At 36.9% G+C, this 17,468-nt stretch overlaps 1 non-coding gene across 1 annotated transcript; it reads right to left on the reverse strand.

Moving 5' to 3' along the window:
* Window positions 1–530: 530 nt before the first annotated feature.
* On the reverse strand, window positions 531–694 carry LOC128587100 (U1 spliceosomal RNA). The gene has a single exon (XR_008380515.1). It is a non-coding gene; the product is annotated as a U1 spliceosomal RNA (small nuclear RNA).
* Between the last annotated feature and the right edge of the window lie 16,774 nt (window positions 695–17,468).

Below are 17,468 nucleotides of genomic sequence, written 5' to 3' on the forward strand. Positions count from 1 at the left end.
AAAGCATCACAAAAATGGAGAAGCATGAATCCTATGTACTCAATCTTGATATGAGGACAATTAATGACAATTAATTTTATGGGGGGGGATGCAGAAACAGGGATGGAGGGAGGAGGGTGGGGCCTTAGTGTGTGTCACACGTTATGGGGGCAAGACATGATTGCAAGAGGGACTTTACCTAACAATTGCAATCAGTGTAACTGGCTTATTGTACCCTCAATGAATCCCCAACAATAAAAAAAAAAAAAAAAAAAAAAGGTGCCACTCAATACCCACTTACTTTTGGTATTTTATTTTATAAAAATTAGCACTTGAAACTTTTATATCAATGTTACTTTACTAAAAATCACTTTTTCATAAACAACTGATTCATCACACACATTGAACATGATAATCTTTTTTGCAGTAAGGTGAAGGTAATCTAGAGATGTTTATTTGGGGCTTAGTGATAAAAGGCCAGGGTTCCTTTATATTAAATAATTGTAATAAGCAAAATTAATATACAAAGAATTTCTTTTTTTTGTTTTTTACAGGGGAGAGCGCAAACGCAGTCCCCCACTACCACAAATTATGCAGTTGAGTTTCCCACATTTGGGGAAATTGCAGGGGTCAGCACATCCAGAGTGCAATGGATAAGCCTCGCCCTGGGAAAACCACCTTCGTGATCATGGTATCTCCCCTGCCAGGTAAGTATTCAAAGAATTTCTTAAATAGCATATATTAAATTTATATACAATTTTTAAAGCTTTCTATGAGTTTTCAATCCTGGTCACAACTTTTTTAAATTTATATTTCAGAATATGTTTATATAATATGTTGTGTTTGAAATGATTACATATAATTCCCAGTCCAGACTTTTAAATCTGCTTTTTAAAAATTTTAAGTGGTTACCATTAATATAGTTTAGGCCTGGAGGTGATAAATAATGTAAAATCATTTATTAAAAGCAATACACATTTTGCAATTGGAATTACATTTAAAGAATATAAAGCGCATCATTTTTTATTGATAAAGGTAACGTTGAAACTTTTCAAAACACAAATGGCTTTCGATTCATGAATAGTTTTTTAAAAATTAATTAAAATACTCTACAACTAACACACAATAAACTACCTGTGAAGTGTATAGCTCGATGAGGTTTTATATATGGATATATCCACAAAACCTTCAATTCTATTAAGAATAAAAAAAGAAAATGGACATATATATCACTTACAAACCCTGTTCATACCCTTTCATATTCTCTCCTTCCCTTTTCTACAAGTCCTTAGGCAACTGCTGATTTGTGTCCCTGTAGATTAGGTTTCATTGTCTAAAACAAAATCACACAGTAAAGAAAAATCATATAGTTTTCTTTTACTCAGCATGATTCATAAGAGACTCAATGCTCTTGTTGCATCTATCAGTAATTTATTCCTTCTTATTGCTGAGTAGTATTCCATAGCAGGAATATATTTTCTTTATACATTCACCTGTTAGTGAACATATGAATTGTTTGTAACTTTTATAACATAAAAAACTGTTAAAAACATTCATTTACAAATCCTTATATGCTTTCATTTATCTCGGCTGGATTATATTGTAGGTGAATGCTTACACTGCCAAGTGCTCTTCAAAGAGGTTGTGTCATTTTACATTTCTACCTGCAGCGTATGAGAGTTCAAGTTCCTCCATGTCCTATTTAATAATTTTTATGGTAATTCTTTTTTAATTTTAGTGATTCTAATGGGTGTATAGTGTGTGGCTTTGGTTCACATTTTGGTTCACATTTTCCAAATGATTAATGATATTGAGATTCTTCATAAGTACTTTTTTGACATTCATATATTTTCTCTGCTGAATAAGTGAAGTGCCTCTTCAAATACTGAGCACATTTTTATCAGTCTCAAATCCCTCAAAGTCATCTATGAGGGTTAAAATCAACTTCTCCCAAACTCCTGTTAATGTTTATATTTTGACCTCCTCTCATGAATCATGCATGTTTTTAATGATTTCTAGAACGGTAGCTCTTTACCAGAAGGTTTTAATTTGCTTTTCCTACATCTGGCAAAGGAGTCACAATCTAAGCCTGTTATAATCTTAGAAAATGTATTTTTTAAACAATAAGACTCAAAAGCCTAAATTACCCCTTGATCCATGGGCAGCAGAATGGAAACATAAATCTTGTACATGTTCCTCAGAGCTCTTGGGTGACTAGGTGTATTGCCAATGAGCAGTAATTATTTTGAAAGGAAGTTTTTGTTTCTGAGCACTAAGACTCTACGTTGGGTTTAAAATATTTGTTAAACCATGCTGTAAGCAGAAGTGCTATCATCCATGCTTCAGTGTTTCATTTAGAAAGCACTGGCAGAGTGTACATATTTGCTATAATTCTTAAGATCCCTAGGATTTTCAGAATGGTAAGTGAGCGTTAACTTTAACCTGATGTCTCCAGTTACATTAGCCCCTAACAGGAAAATCAGCCTATCTTTGAAGCTTCGATGCCAGGCATTGACTTTTTTCCTCTAGCTATGAAAATCTTAGATAGCATCTTCTTCCAATATAAGATAGTTTTATCTGCATTAAAAATTTCTTGCTTAGTATAACCACCTTCATTAATGAGCTTAGCTAGATCTTCTGAATAACTTCCTATTTAACCTTGCACTTTTATGGTATGGAGATTATTTCTTTTCTTAGGCCATTGAGCCAACTTCTACTAGCTTCCAATTTTTCTCCTACAGCTTCCACACCTATTTCAACCTTATAGAATCAAGGAAAATTAGGGTCTTGCTCTGAATTAGGCTTTGGTTTAAGGAAATGTTGTGGCTGCTCAATCTTCTATCCAGAGCACTAAAACCTTCTCCATCACATCGGCTATAATGCTGTTTTGTTTTCTTGTATACATATGCTCCTTAGAGTAGCACTTTTGATTTCATCTGAGAAGGTTTCCTGTGTGTTCACAATTTGGCTGATTGATAAAAGAGGATTATTGGCTTATCTGGGACATTGGCCCACCTTGGCTTTTGACATATCTTCTTCACTAAGTTTAATAATGTCTAGCTTTTGACTTAAAGTGAGAGATGTGCAATTCTTTGTTCAGCCAAGCACATACAGGCCATGGTAAGGTTATTAATTGGCCTAATTTTAATACTGTTCTGCGTCAGTGAATAGAGAGGCCTAAGGAGACAGAGAGAGATGAAGGAAGGGCCAGTCAGTGGAACAGTTGGACAGAATACACACATTTATAGATTAAATTCACTGTCTCAGATGAGCACAGTTTCCCCCATTTAATTACGAAGTTAACATCAATGATCACTGATCACAGACCACTGTAACAGATATAATAATAATAAATTCTAAAATTTAACAAGAATTACAAGAATGTGACGCAGTCATGAAATAAGCACATGCTTTTGGAAAAATGGTGCCTATAGAATTGCTCAATCCAAGATTGCTACAAAGCTTCAATTTGTGAAAAATATGGAATCTGTGCAAAGCGTAGTAAAGCATACCACAAAAAAAGATATGTTTGTAATCATACATACTAATAAACATAAAAGAAAATATAAAGAAAAACAACAGAGAAAGTGAATGAATTCAAAAATTTGAACCTTATGAAAATTAACTCAATTAACAAATTTCTGGCCAAACTGATCAAGAAAATAATAGACAAAAATTACCAATACCAGAAAAAAGAGAAGGCACTGGATCCCACAGACATTCAAAGGATAGTAAGAAATATGTATGCACAATTTTATAATAATAAATATAACAACCGAGCTAAAATAGCCATATCCCTTAAAGATGCAAACTACCAAACTTAATGAAACCTTATTTAAGAAAAAAATAACCTGAGTAGGCCTAATTAAATTTTAAGATATCCTCACAAAGAAAATTTCAGGCCCAAATGTTTTCACCTCATAATTCTACCAAAAATTAAAAAGAGAAGTAACATCAATTGTACTCGATTTCAGAAAACTGAAAAGGAGCACATAAATCCCAATTTTTTTAAGGACACTACATTTCTGTATCAATAGCCAAATCAGATGATGATGTTATAAGAAACAAAAGCTACAGGCCAATATCCCTCATGGATATAGAAGCAACAATTCTAAAGTAAATTTTAGCAAATAGAGTCCAACAATATGTAAAAGAAATCATGACCAGGAGTGAGAGCAAGATGGTGACCGAGTAACAGCTTCCCTGAAACTGGGCACCGTGAGTCTGGGGAGATAAGACTCCAAGCATCTCTGGCTGGTGTGATCTGCCTATAATCATCCCTTTGAGGATACAGGGAGTCAGTGAGAGACTTCTGGACCCAAAGAGGACAAAAACAGTGGAAAACTGGCAAGTGGTTGCGTGTGTTCAATCGGTCTAATCCCTCCAGCAGCTGTAAGTACAGCAGCAGCAAGACTGCAAACCAGAAAGGTCTTACCTGTGAACTGTTTTGGTGTTTTTGGACTTGGCACTCAGTTGAACTGCCTTGGGGAGAGATTGAGCAGGAGTGTGGAGAACTTTGGGTGTTGTCTAGGGCCCCAAACTGAGCTGTTGAGCCAGACGGAGCTAATAGTGTTCGGCTGTGTGCCACAGGGACCCACTGTGACACAACTGCCCTGGCAAGCTATGCCATCAGGGTCTCAGAGGAAAGATCAGGCAGGAGCTAATAACCTAGTGACTGAGTAGCCTAAAGGTGGGGGCTGAGCCACCTTACAGCCTTAACCCTCAGGGGCTGAGTGAGACCGGTTTTGGCACCCTGGGTAAGGGGATAGCCACTTTAGCAGTGATCCCAGCAACAAGCACTTTCCTGGGAAAGCTTCTGCTTAACCACGTTTAGAAGTTTAAAGTGCCTTTTAAGAGGGCTGAAGAGAGATTTAGGGTCTCCACCCTGTGGGGTTTGAGAAATCAGCAGAGGCCTCCAGTCATATTAACATTTCATACCCCAGAAGACCACCTGTTACCCAGACAATATTCAACAAGATATACATACTGCTTTGTTTTTGTTTGCTTGTTTTTTGTTTATTTTGCTGTTGTTGTTTTGTTTTTTAATTTCATCCTTTTCTGTACAGATTTTTTCTTTTCTTTTTTTTCTTTTGTTTCTTTCTCCATTTTCTAGTTTAAATACAATTTCCCATTGCTGCCTTTTTCACTAATGAGAACTTCATTTTTGCTAGTGTTTCTACCCCAATTATTTGTTTTTTCATCCAATTTTATCCTATAAAGTTTTCTGTTTGCTTGTTTTGGTTTGATTTATAGAATATTTGTATTTCCTGTCTACTTGGTGGAGGTGGGGTACTGTGTCCAATAAGGTTAGCAAAGAGCTGCTGACCTCAAGGGAACCACCCAACTGACCCTCCCAGACGTTGGGCTTTTTTTAAGGTTGTATCAAAGTACCCTATTGTACACTTAAATTGCTCTGTCTCCCTCTTTCTGTGCCTCTCTTCTTTTTTTGTCAATATTCCCTTTTACCAACCCACTCTCCTTTTCATTTTTTCTTTTTCTTTCTTTTATCCCTTCTTGCTCTTCAACCTTCTCATTCTTCTGGTCCTGTACCAAAAGGACTCATCAAAACCTTAGTCCACAGGCATAGGAACTTACAGAGCAAGAGGAAGTGAGAGGAAAATTAGGGCAAGGAAACAGATAAAAGAAATCACTCATGAGGAAGAATCAGCAGAAAACTCCAGGCGACATGAAGAACCAGTCCAGAGCAACCCCTCCAAGGGACCATGAGGTAGCTACTGCAGAGGATTCTACCTATAAAGAAATGTTAGGAATGACAGAAATGGAATTTAGAATACACATATGAAAACAATGAAGATATGAAGAATATAGAAAGAATTTAGCAGAGCTGAAGGAACTGAAGCAGTCAATTAGGGAACTTAAAGATGCAATGGAAAGTATCAGCAACAGGTTAGACTATGCAGAAGAAAGAATTTCGAAGGTAGAGAACAAAGTTGTTGAGATAACTCAGATAGTTAAAGAGGCAGAAAAGAAGAGAGAGAAAGCAGAATGTTCATTGTCAGAATTATGGGACTTTATGAAGTGTTCCAACATATGAGTTATAGGAATCCCAGAAGGGGAAGAAGACTGCCCCAGAGGAATGGAAGCCATACTAGAGAATATTATAAATGAAAATTTCCCAAATATCACCAAAGATTCTGACACACTGCTTTCAGAGGGATATTGGACCCCAGGTCGCCTCAAATTTAATTGAGCTTATCCAAGACACGTTGTGATGAACTTGTCCAAAGTCAAGACAAAAGAAAATATTCTGCAAGCTGCCAGGAGTAAAGCGCCAGTTGACCTACAAGGGCAAATCCATCAGAGTGACTGCAGACTTCTCTAATGAAACTTTCCAAGCAAGAAGACAATGGTCATCTATTCTTAATCTACTTAAACAGAACAATTTCCAGCCCAGAATTCTGTACCCTGCTAAGCTAACCTTTAAAATTGACAGAGAAATCAAATCATTTACGGATATACAAACATTGAGGAAATTCACCACAACAAGACCATCTCTATAGGAAATAGTTCAACCTGTTCTACACACTGACCATCACAATGGATCAGATGCAAAGTAAGAACTCAGAAATTAAAGGGCAGAACCTAACTTCCACACTGATGCAAAAGATAAAACTAAGCAATGGACTCTCACAAAATAAGATGAATAGAACACTACCGCACTTATCAATTATCTCAATAAATGTTAATGGCTTGAATTCCCCACTGAAGAGACATAGATTGGCTGACTGGATTAAAAAACAAAAGCCATCCATTTGCTGTCTGCAGGAAACACACCTGGCTTCAAAAGACAAATTAAAACTCCAAGTCAAGGATTGGAAAACATTTTTTCAGACAAATGGAATTCAGAAGAAAAGAGGAGTTGCAATCTTATTTTCAGATACATGTGGATTTATAGCGACTAAAGTCAAAAAGGACAAACACGGTCACTTTATATTGGTCAAAAGAAAAATACAACAAGATGATGTTTCAATTCTAAATATTTATGCACCCAATTTAAATGCTCCCAGATTCTTGAAACATACCTTTCTCAGTTTGAGCAATATAATATCTGATAATACCATCATAACAGGGGACTTTAACACTCCTCTTACAGAGCTGGACAGATCCTCTAAACAGAAATTAAACAAAGATGTAAGAGATTTAAAGGAGACCCTAGAACAACTGTTCTTGGTAGATGCATATAGAACACTCCATCCCAAAGATAAAGTATATACATTCTTCTCATCACTCCATAGAACATTCTCCAAAATTGATCATATCCTGGGACACAAAACAAATATCAACAGAATCAAAAGAATTGAAATTTTACCTTATATCTTCTCAGACCATAAGGCACTAAAGGTGGAACTCAACTTTAACAAAAACGTTCCACCCCACACAAAGGCATGGAAATTAAACAACCTTCTGTTGAATAACAGATGGGTGCAGGAAGAAATAAAACAGGAAATCACTAACTTCCTTGAGCATAATAACAATAAAGACACAAGCTACCAAAACCTGTGGGATACTGCAAAAGCAGTTTGAGAGAAAAATTTATCACTTTAGATGCCTACATTTGAAAAACAGAAAGAGAGCGCATAAACAAACTTACAAGCCATCTTATGGAATTGGAAAAAGAAGAACAATCTAAGCCTAAACCCAGTAGAAGAAAAGAAATATCCAAAATCAAATCAGAGATCAATGAAATTGAAAACAAAAAATCATTCAGAAAATTAATGAAACAAGAAGTTGGTTTTTTGAAAAAATAAATAAAATAGATAAAATATTGGCCAGACTAACTAGAAATAGAAAGGTAGAATCTCTAGTAACCTCAATCAGAAATGATAAAGGGGAAATAACAACTGATCCCATAGAGATATAAGAGATCATCTCTGAATACTACCAGAAACTCTATGCCCAGAAATTTGACAGCATGAAGGAAATGGATCAACATTTGGAATCACACCCTCTCCCTAGACTTAGCCAGGAAGAAATTGAGCTCATGACCAGTCCAATTTCAAGCACTGAGATCAAAGAAACAATAAAAAAGCTTCCAACCAAAAAATGCCCTGGTCCAGATGGCTTCACACCAGAATTCTATCAAACCTTCAAGGAAGAGCTTATTCTTGTACTGCAGAAATTATTCCAAAAAATTGAGGAAGAAGGAATCTTCCCCAACACATTCTATGAAGCAAACATCACCCTGATACCAAAACCAGGAAAAGACCCAAACAAAAAGGAGAACTTCAGATCAATCTCACTCATGAATATAGATGCAAAAATTACTGACAAAATCCTAGCCAATATATTATAGTTTATTATCAAAAAGTCATACATCATGATCAAGTAGGTTTCATCCCGGGGATGCAAGGCTGGTTTAACATACACAAGTCCATAAACATTATCCACCATATTAACAGAGGCAAAAGTAAAGATCCTATGATCCTCTCAATAGACACAGAAAAAGCATTCGATAAAATCCAGCATCCTTTTCTAATTAGAACACTGAAGTGTATAGGCATAGGTGGCACATTTCTAAAACTGATCGAAGCTATCTATGACAAACCCACAGCCAATATTTTACTGAATGGAGTAAAACTCAAAGCTTTTCCTCTTAGAACTGGAACCAGACAAGGTTGTCCTCTGTCACCTTTACTACTCAACATCATGGTGGAAGTTCTAGCCAATACAATTAGGCAAGACAAGGAAATAAAGGGAATCCAAATGGGAGCAGAGGAGGTCAAACTCTCCCTCTTTGCTGATGACATGATCTTATACTTAGAGAATCCCAAAGACTCAACCACAAGACTCCTAGAAATCATCAAAAAATACAGTAATGTTTCAGGATATAAAATCAGTGTCCACAAGTCAGTAGCCTTTGTATATGCCAATAACAGCAAAGATAAGAAGCTAATTAAGGACACAAATCCCTTCACCATAGTTTCAAAGAAAATGAAATACCTAGGAATATACCTAACAAAGGAGGTGAAAGACCTCTATAAAGAAAATTATGAAATCCTCAGAAAGGAATTAGCAGAGGATTTTAACAAATGGAAGAACATACCATGCTCATGGATGGGAAGAATCAACATTGTTAAAATGTCTATACTTTCCAAAGCAATCTACCTATTCAATGCCATTCCTATCAAAATACCAACATAGTACTTTCAAAATTTGGAGAAAATGATTCTGCGTTTTGTATGGAACCGGAAAAAACTCTGTATAGCTAAGGCAGTTCTTAGTAATAAAAATAAATCTGGGGGCATCAGCATACCAGATTTTAGTCTGTACTACAAAGCCATGGTGGTCAAGACAGCATGGTACTGGCACAAAAACAGAGACACAGACACTTGGAATAGAATTGAAAACCAAGAAATGAAACTAACATCTTACAACCACCTAATCTTCAATAAACCAAACAAGAACATACCTTGGGGGAAAGACTCCCTATTCAATAAATGGTGTTGGGAGAACTGGATGTCTACATGTAAAAGACTGAAACTGGACCTTTCCCCACTCACAAAAATTGATTCAAAATGGATAAAGGACTTAAATTTAAGGCATGAAACAATAAAAATCCTCAAAGAAAGGGTAGGAAAAACACTGGAAGATACTGGCCTGGGGAAAGACTTCATGAAGAAGACTGCCATGGCAATTGCAACAACAACAAAAATAAACAAATGGGACTTCATTAAACTGAAAAGCTTCTGTACATCTAAGGAGACAACAACCAAAGCAAAGAGACAACCTACACAATGGGAAAGGATATTTGCATATTTTGAATCAGACAAAAGCTTGATAACTAGGATCTATAGAGAACTCAAATTAATCCACATGAAAAAGCCAACAATCCCATATATCAATGGGCAAGAGACATGAATAGACCTTCTCTAAAGAAGACAGACCAATGGCTAACAAAGTTATGAAAAAATGTTCATCATCCCTATCTATTAGAGAAATTCAAATCAAAATCACCCTAAAATACCATCTGACCCCAGTGAGAATGGCCCACATCACAAAATCTCAAAACTGCAGATGCTGATGTTGATGTGGAGAGAAGGGAACACTTTTACACTGTTGGTGGGACTGCAAACTAGTACAACCTTTCTGGAAAGAAGTATGGAGAAACCTCAAAGTACTCAAAGTTGACCTCCCATTTGATCCTGCAATCCCATTACTGGACATTTACCCATAAGGAAAAAAATCCTTTTATCATAAGGACACTTGTACTAGACTGTTTATTGCAGCTCAATTTACAATTGCCAAAATGTGGAAACAGCCTAAATACCCACCAACCCAGGAATGGATTAACAAGCTATGGTATATGTATACCATGGAATACTATTCAGCTATTAAAAAAAATGGAGACTTTACAGCCTTTGTATTAACCTGGATGGAAGTGGAAGACATTATTCTTAGTAAAGCATCACAAGAGTGGAGAAGCATGAATCCTATGTACTCAATTTTGATATAAGGACAATTAATGACAATTAAGGTCACAGTGGGGGTGGGGAAAGGGGAGAGCAAAGAGAGAAAGAAGGAGGGAGGGGGGTGAGTCCTTGCTGTGTGCCACACCTTCTGGGGGCAAGACACCATTACAAGAGGGACTTAACCTAACAAAAGCAATCAGTGTAACCTGGCTGATTGTTCCCTCAATGAATCCCCAACAATAAAAAAAAAAAAGAAAGAAAGAAAAAAAAGAAATCATGACCATCATGGTCAAATGGGCTTTGTACTATAAATACAAATTTAATTTTTGAAAATCAATGCACATGATTCTCATATTAACAGCATAAATAAGAAAATCTGTATGGTGATCTAAATAGATGCAGAAAAAGCATTTAGCAAAAGTTAATGTTCATTTATGACCAAAAAAAATACTCTCAAAAAATTAAGAAAAGATTGAAACTCTCTCAACCTCATAAGGAACATCTATGAAAAACTCTTTTAATTCCTTGGTCCCTTCAGAAGTAGATGTCTGCTAAAACACTTCCTCAATGCCTTTCAGCAGTTCATGAGAACCCTGGGAAGTGCCCATAGGCACAGAGCAATCTCCAAGGAACTCAAAATAACTCTGCTTACAGCCATAATTATTGAAATTATTGGCTGTATAATGCAAAAGAGGTAAAGTCACCATCTTTTTTATAGCTGAATAGTGTCCTTGGTATACACATGCTGTATGTTTATTAATCCATTTATGGGGTGATGGGCATTTGGAATGATTCCATGTCTTTGTCATTATGAATTGAGATGCAATAAAAATTCTAGGACACATGTCCTTGTGGTAAAATGTTATTTTTTTCTTCTGAGTAGATACCCAGTAATGGGATTATAAGATCAAATGGAGGGTCTACTTTTAGCTTTTTGAGGATTCTCCATACTTCTTTCCAAAGAGGCTGTATTAGTTTGCAATCCCAAGAACAGGAGAGTTGAAAAAGCATTCTTTTTAATACAGTATCACAAGAATGGAAAAGGAAGTATCCAATGTACTCAGTACTAATATGAAAAATAGAAAACAACCACATCCCCACACAGAAGAAAAACACAATTAAATTCTAGTGGAGGGGGATGAAGAGGAAAGGGAGTGGTAAGCTCCCACCTAATGGGCATGATGTACACAGCACACCTCCTGGGTGAAGGGCTCAACTGCCTGACAAATACAAATAATGTATCCTAATCATTTGTACCTTCATATTCATCTGAAATTAAAGAAAAAAATAAAGTCTATTTATCAAGTTTTAACACTTAAAAAAAATTATTGGCTGGAGGTCTTGTCTTCTCCAAGAGCTAAATGACTGCCCCAGTGCCTGGAGGATCTGTGTTTCCACAGCCTCCTGGGGACCCTGCATGGCACACCCCAGCTGTCCAGTGTCTCTGAAGCATGGTGGGAGAGTGCAAACTTCTCCCAACAGACAGCACATCTTAACCTTTCCTTGCTCAGTCATGATGCCAATCATTGCATCATGACATACCATTTAATCTATATTTACTTATTACATAATTGGTGTTTGAAGGGGAGGGTGTTGAAAGTAAGAAATTAAAATAAAATGGTCTCCTTTCTCACCAAAGTATCAACCCCCTCCTGCTAGCTCTTCTTCTGTATGGGGCTACAGGATTCTTAGAGAACAGGGAGAAAATGTTTTGGAAGGAGACCAAAACCACCATTTCTCACTGAAATTCAATTAAACTGTTGAAAGAAAGAAAACCCATGATCTACAGTGTAGTCTTTGCCCGTCTTCCCTCTAAACTTTGGTTCATTTGATGCTTACAACAAAATGTGTGTATTTTTTCTTCTGAAGTATATAACAACCTTCTGCGAGATCATTAAAATTTTTGTTTACTTGAGAAAATGCCTCTCTCTTTGATGTGTATGCTGTGAACTCTCAGTGTATGCTGACACATTGAATAAACAGCATTATGGCTGTGAAATACTGTAAGAAGCTTTGGTGATTGGCTTGGTTTTCACATTTCATCTGGCTGTTTTTAATACCATGAAGACTCTTCGTTTATTTTAGTATTAACTCTATTTGGTGACTCGTTAGCAAGTATACTCTGACCCTTCACAATCACAGCCAAATATGTTTTTATGTCATTACCAGCTGTGTTTTATAGGGCCACAGGCTACATAAAGAAGTGATACACCTTGAGTGACCTTCACATAGACTGATTTCAGAAAGGTGCACAAAAGGTGTATAGTGTTAAAATAAGTAAATAAATATATACACACACATACATTATATCTACATACATAGACAGATGCACACACATATTCAATGTGCTTTTAATTTGTTGAGAACTCATTAGAAAAATGGAAACTAGATTTTGTTTCAGAAACTTCAATAAATAAATAAAAATTTCTTTTTGCTAGCCTCAAATATATCTTCAGGAGATCCTGTTGTATTCTGTTCCTCCTGATTTAGAAGAAACACACACATACACACCCCATGTATTTTCTCTTATATTTGGTACAAAAATACAAATGCAGAAGTTTTCTATTTGAAAAAATAACAATTCCCTAACTGACTACTATTGTTCATCCCCTCCAGAAATGACCTCCTAGGTTGAGAAAACAAAGCCTGGAATGAAGTCCAAATAATCTACCATAAATTAAATCCTTGCATTTTTGAGAAAGCAACTTGAGATCAGGGAGCAAATTAGCATATAACTTCATCTCCAGATGTGCCCTGTTTTGAATTTTTAAGCCTCCAATGAACCTGCTTTCTAATTTTAAAAGGTTGTTTATATTGAGTTGCTCAATTATTGTATTTCAGGCAGCAATTCTCAAATCCAAATTTTTTAAATAACTAACAGCGATATTTGACACTGATCAGGCTAAATTCTCATTGGAGCCCTAACTAATGTTTGAAAAATGTATATGCAAGTAATGATCATCATCAGAGGTACCAATAATTCTTGGGGTCCCGGAAAATGTCCCAAGCAATCCCCATGTTGCATTTCTCTTGGTCTGTGGAAACCAGTGGCAAAAAAAGGGGAAAGTAAATAAGCTGTTCTTTCATTTTAATTCAAGATGTTTTCAGTACTCTGAATAAAAGACTTTGGAAACTGTTATTTTTTTCTTCTGATCTTTGTAATTTCCCTTGAATTAAAAGCTAAGCTGACACTTCAACTGTGGTCAGGCTAAAGCAGTGTATCATAGACTGGAATGAATGCTAATTTGTCAGCCAGGCTAAATTATGCTTGTCTTCCTATCTGTCAGTTTCCCATGACTATTCCCAGTTGGAGGTTGTGTCTCTATGCCTGGTTTCACGGCTTTTTCTAGAAATCTTTCCAGTTGAATCACTAAGACGCTTCCTGTTAGAAGATCTCTCTCTCTTCCTTCCCCTCTCTCTCTTCCCCACTCCCCACCCTTAAGCTTCTATCTTCCATAGGAATATTGGTGAGTGCCATGTAAGAATAATACACTATAAGATTTGTTTCCAAAATGGATATTGTAAATTAAAGTTAATTTCATTTCTATAACTAAAAGTTTTCAAAAGCAATCAAAAAAAAAAAAAAGATACCTGACAATGATCAACAATGAGAACTACTGAAGAATTGTTATGGGAGAGAGTAAAGAGACTTGAACTGGTTTTATTTGAAGTTTGTTATAACTTTATACGGAATTTGTGAAGAATTTTATTCTGAGAGGATTTTTAATACATGCCATGTCTATAGAATGGCTAGAGAAAACCAGTAAGACACAAGTAAACCAGTAAGGCAATAAAGACCGGAAGTCACCACATTCTATTCCAAGGAGCCTCAGGTGTCACTGAAGTAGATGAGAGAACTCCCAGCAATCCAGAGTCAACAGGAGCAACCCCACTTTTGACTAATTCATATCCTGAGATTTTCTGTTAGATTCTTAAAGTAATCTAACTGCTGCCTTGAGAAGACACAAAAGTTTTGAAAAACCACTGAATTCAACTGAAGTTGCGTTTACCATATAAGAAGGTTACACAAAGGGAGTGACTGATGCAAATAAATTAGCTTTCAGGCAGTTTTTGAGCCTTCCAGAAAGATGTCTAGTGTTTTTTGAAGATGAACTTTCTGCTTTATTGGTTTTGCTGCTGCTTACTCTGCAGCACAGTGAAGCCTCCAGGAATGCTTTCCCCTTATGTATACATTTACTGTTTTGCTCTTGGCTAATATTCTCCTAGATAAAAGGGCAGTCATGATTTCTAACGAGCACCTTCACCTTTTGATCCCCAACCACTGGGTGGATTCTGAGCTGAAGGAAGCCCCAGGACTCACCTCCCCAGATCATGCATGGTTGGACAGGATTCACCCTTGAAACAAAGGTCTCCTTCTCTAGTGTTACAGTTTTTGGAAGAAACAAATGTTAGTGATACAATGCCAGGAAATTCAAGATGAATAAACATGTGAACATGTAGGAATCAACTGTTAGTGAAGACTTGAAAATTCCTTCTGTATTGTGAAGATGTGGTTAAATATCAAATGTAATCAAAATATTTTTATAATAGTTTTTTTTTCTCTCTCTCTTATGCATATTTTTGAAGTGCCTCAGTGATTTTAGCTCTGGGACCCACATCTTCAGTTTTGCCTCTCAAGGACTAATTCACTAGTTATGCATCGTGCACTTCTCTTCCTCTATGAGATCCAAGAGGTGATGAAAGATTTGGCTGTACCACTGGGACTTGATCAAAATAAAAAAATATAACTTTCTTTTTCTAGTCACGCATTTATTTTCAAACTTATTAATGTATTATGCACACGAGTTATTAAAAATACAACATTTGGGATACCATAAAATAAAAAGAAATGTTTAGGTAGCACTTTTCCTTGTTAAGTTTTTTTTTGTTTGTTTTTTTGTTTTTGGCCGGGGTTGGGTTTGAACCCACCACCTGTGGTATATGGGGCCGGCACCCTACTTCTTTGAACCACAGGTGCTGCCCTCCTGGTTATGTTTTTAGGACATTATATGGGTTGGCAAGTTGGTATACATAACATGTATCTGCATGGGTTGTCAGCTATGAATGGATCTTACATTTTTAAATGTTTGAAAAAAAGAAAAAATGTTTTTATTACACATGAAATTCAAATTCAGTGACTATAAAGTTTTGTCACAACACACCTTGGTCATTCATTTTGATATCACCTGTGTATCTGCTTTTGCACAATTATGAGTTGCAACAAAGACCATGTGGCCCACAACATCTACAATGTTTACCATTGGCCCTTTGCAGAGGAAATCAACTGATCCCTGGAATAGTGGATTCTTTTATTTGTAGCTGACTTTCAATCTGAATTTGAATCATTTACTCAATTTCCTAATTTGGGTACCAGTTTGGGTGTCATGTAGCTTTTCCATTAACTTCTGGGTAAGATTCTCTTTTTACTCCTTAAACATAATAGTATCTGAGTTGGCTCATGTTAACTCTTTATGTTAAAATGTTCATACTGCTGGCTCAGCACCCATAGTTCAGTGGTTAGGGTGCTGGTCACATGCACTGGGGCTGATGGGTTCAAACCTAACCAGGACATGCCAAACAAAGACAACAATTAAAAAAAAAAAAGAAAAAAAAGTTGGGTGCTGTGGCCTGCACCCATAGTCCCAGCTACTGCGAGGCTGAGGCAAGAGAATTGCCTAAGCCCAAGAGTTTGAGGTTGCTGTGAGTTATGACGCCACGGCACTCTACCCAGGGCAACATAGTAAGACTCTGTCTCAAAAAAAACAACAAAAAAAAGAATGTTCATACTGCCCAAAGTGATTTGCAGATTCAGTGCAAACCCCTCCAAAATATTAATGTCATATTTCACAGATATAGAAAAATAATTCTACTCTTCATTTGATACCTGAAAAGAGCCACATAGCCAAAATAATCTTAAGCTAAAGAACAAATCTGGAAGCATCACATTGCCAGACTAAAAACTATACTATAAGATTATGAGAGAGGATACCAGAGAAGGGTGAGGTCTAGAAGAACAGGTGTTCTCAAGGAGACCACAAGGATACACCTGCAGGGTCCTCTCCATGGTGACTCAGCTCTTGGGAATTTGTAAACTTAATTTCCTGGAACTTGGAAGTTTTCAAGTTCTGTGAAATCCTGTAGTGTTCTGCAGGAGCTGGAATAGCATTTCCCGCTTGATTCAGACTGGCCAATGAGAAGGGTACCTGTGGAGTGGAACTTTTTGACTGTCGATAAAAAGGGAAAGGCCAAGCCTGTCCGAGAATGTGGCCATTTGGAATTCTTCTATGCCTTAAGCTCCCGGCTGGTAAATAAAGCCCTTCCTCTTATAAACGTGGTGTTTGGGTGCACTTTCTCTCCATTGGGCCCCGCCTTCCTGCAATAATTATAGTAACCAAAATAGTATGTTATTGGTACAAAAATCGAGACGTAGACTAATGGACCAGAAGAACAGAACATTTAGATATAAAACCATCCACACTCAGCTAACTGATCTTTAACAAAGCAGAAAATACATACTGAGATACACTGGGGAAAAGAATCCTTTTTTTTGTAAAGACAGAGTCTCACTTTACCGCCTTTGATAGAGTGCCATGATGTCACAGGACTCACAGCAACCTCTAGCTCGTGGGCTTCCGTGATTCTCTTGCCTCAGCCTCCGGAGCAGCTGGGACTACAGACGCCCACCACAACGCCTGGCTATTTTTTGGTTGCAGTTCAGCCAAGGCTGGGTTTGAACCCGCCATCCTCGGTATGTGAGGCTGGCGCCCTATTCACTGAGCCACAGGGTGCCACCCGGAAAAGAATCCTTATTCAAAAAATCGTGCTGGGAAAATTGGATAGCCACATGCAGAAAAATGAAACAGAATTCATATCTCTCACCACTCATAAAAATTAATTCAAGATGATCCTAGCATGCTGGGAGGCCAAAGAGCAAGGAATGCTTGAGCTCAGGAGTTCCAGATCAGCCTGAGCAAGAGCAAGACCCTATTTCTACTAAAAATAGAAAAATTAGTCAGATTGTGATAAGCACCTATAGTCCCAGTTTCGTGGGAGGCTGAG

The sequence above is a fragment of the Nycticebus coucang genome, chromosome 5 (genome assembly GCF_027406575.1).
Source record: "Nycticebus coucang isolate mNycCou1 chromosome 5, mNycCou1.pri, whole genome shotgun sequence".
Classification (NCBI taxonomy): Eukaryota; Metazoa; Chordata; class Mammalia; order Primates; family Lorisidae; genus Nycticebus; species Nycticebus coucang.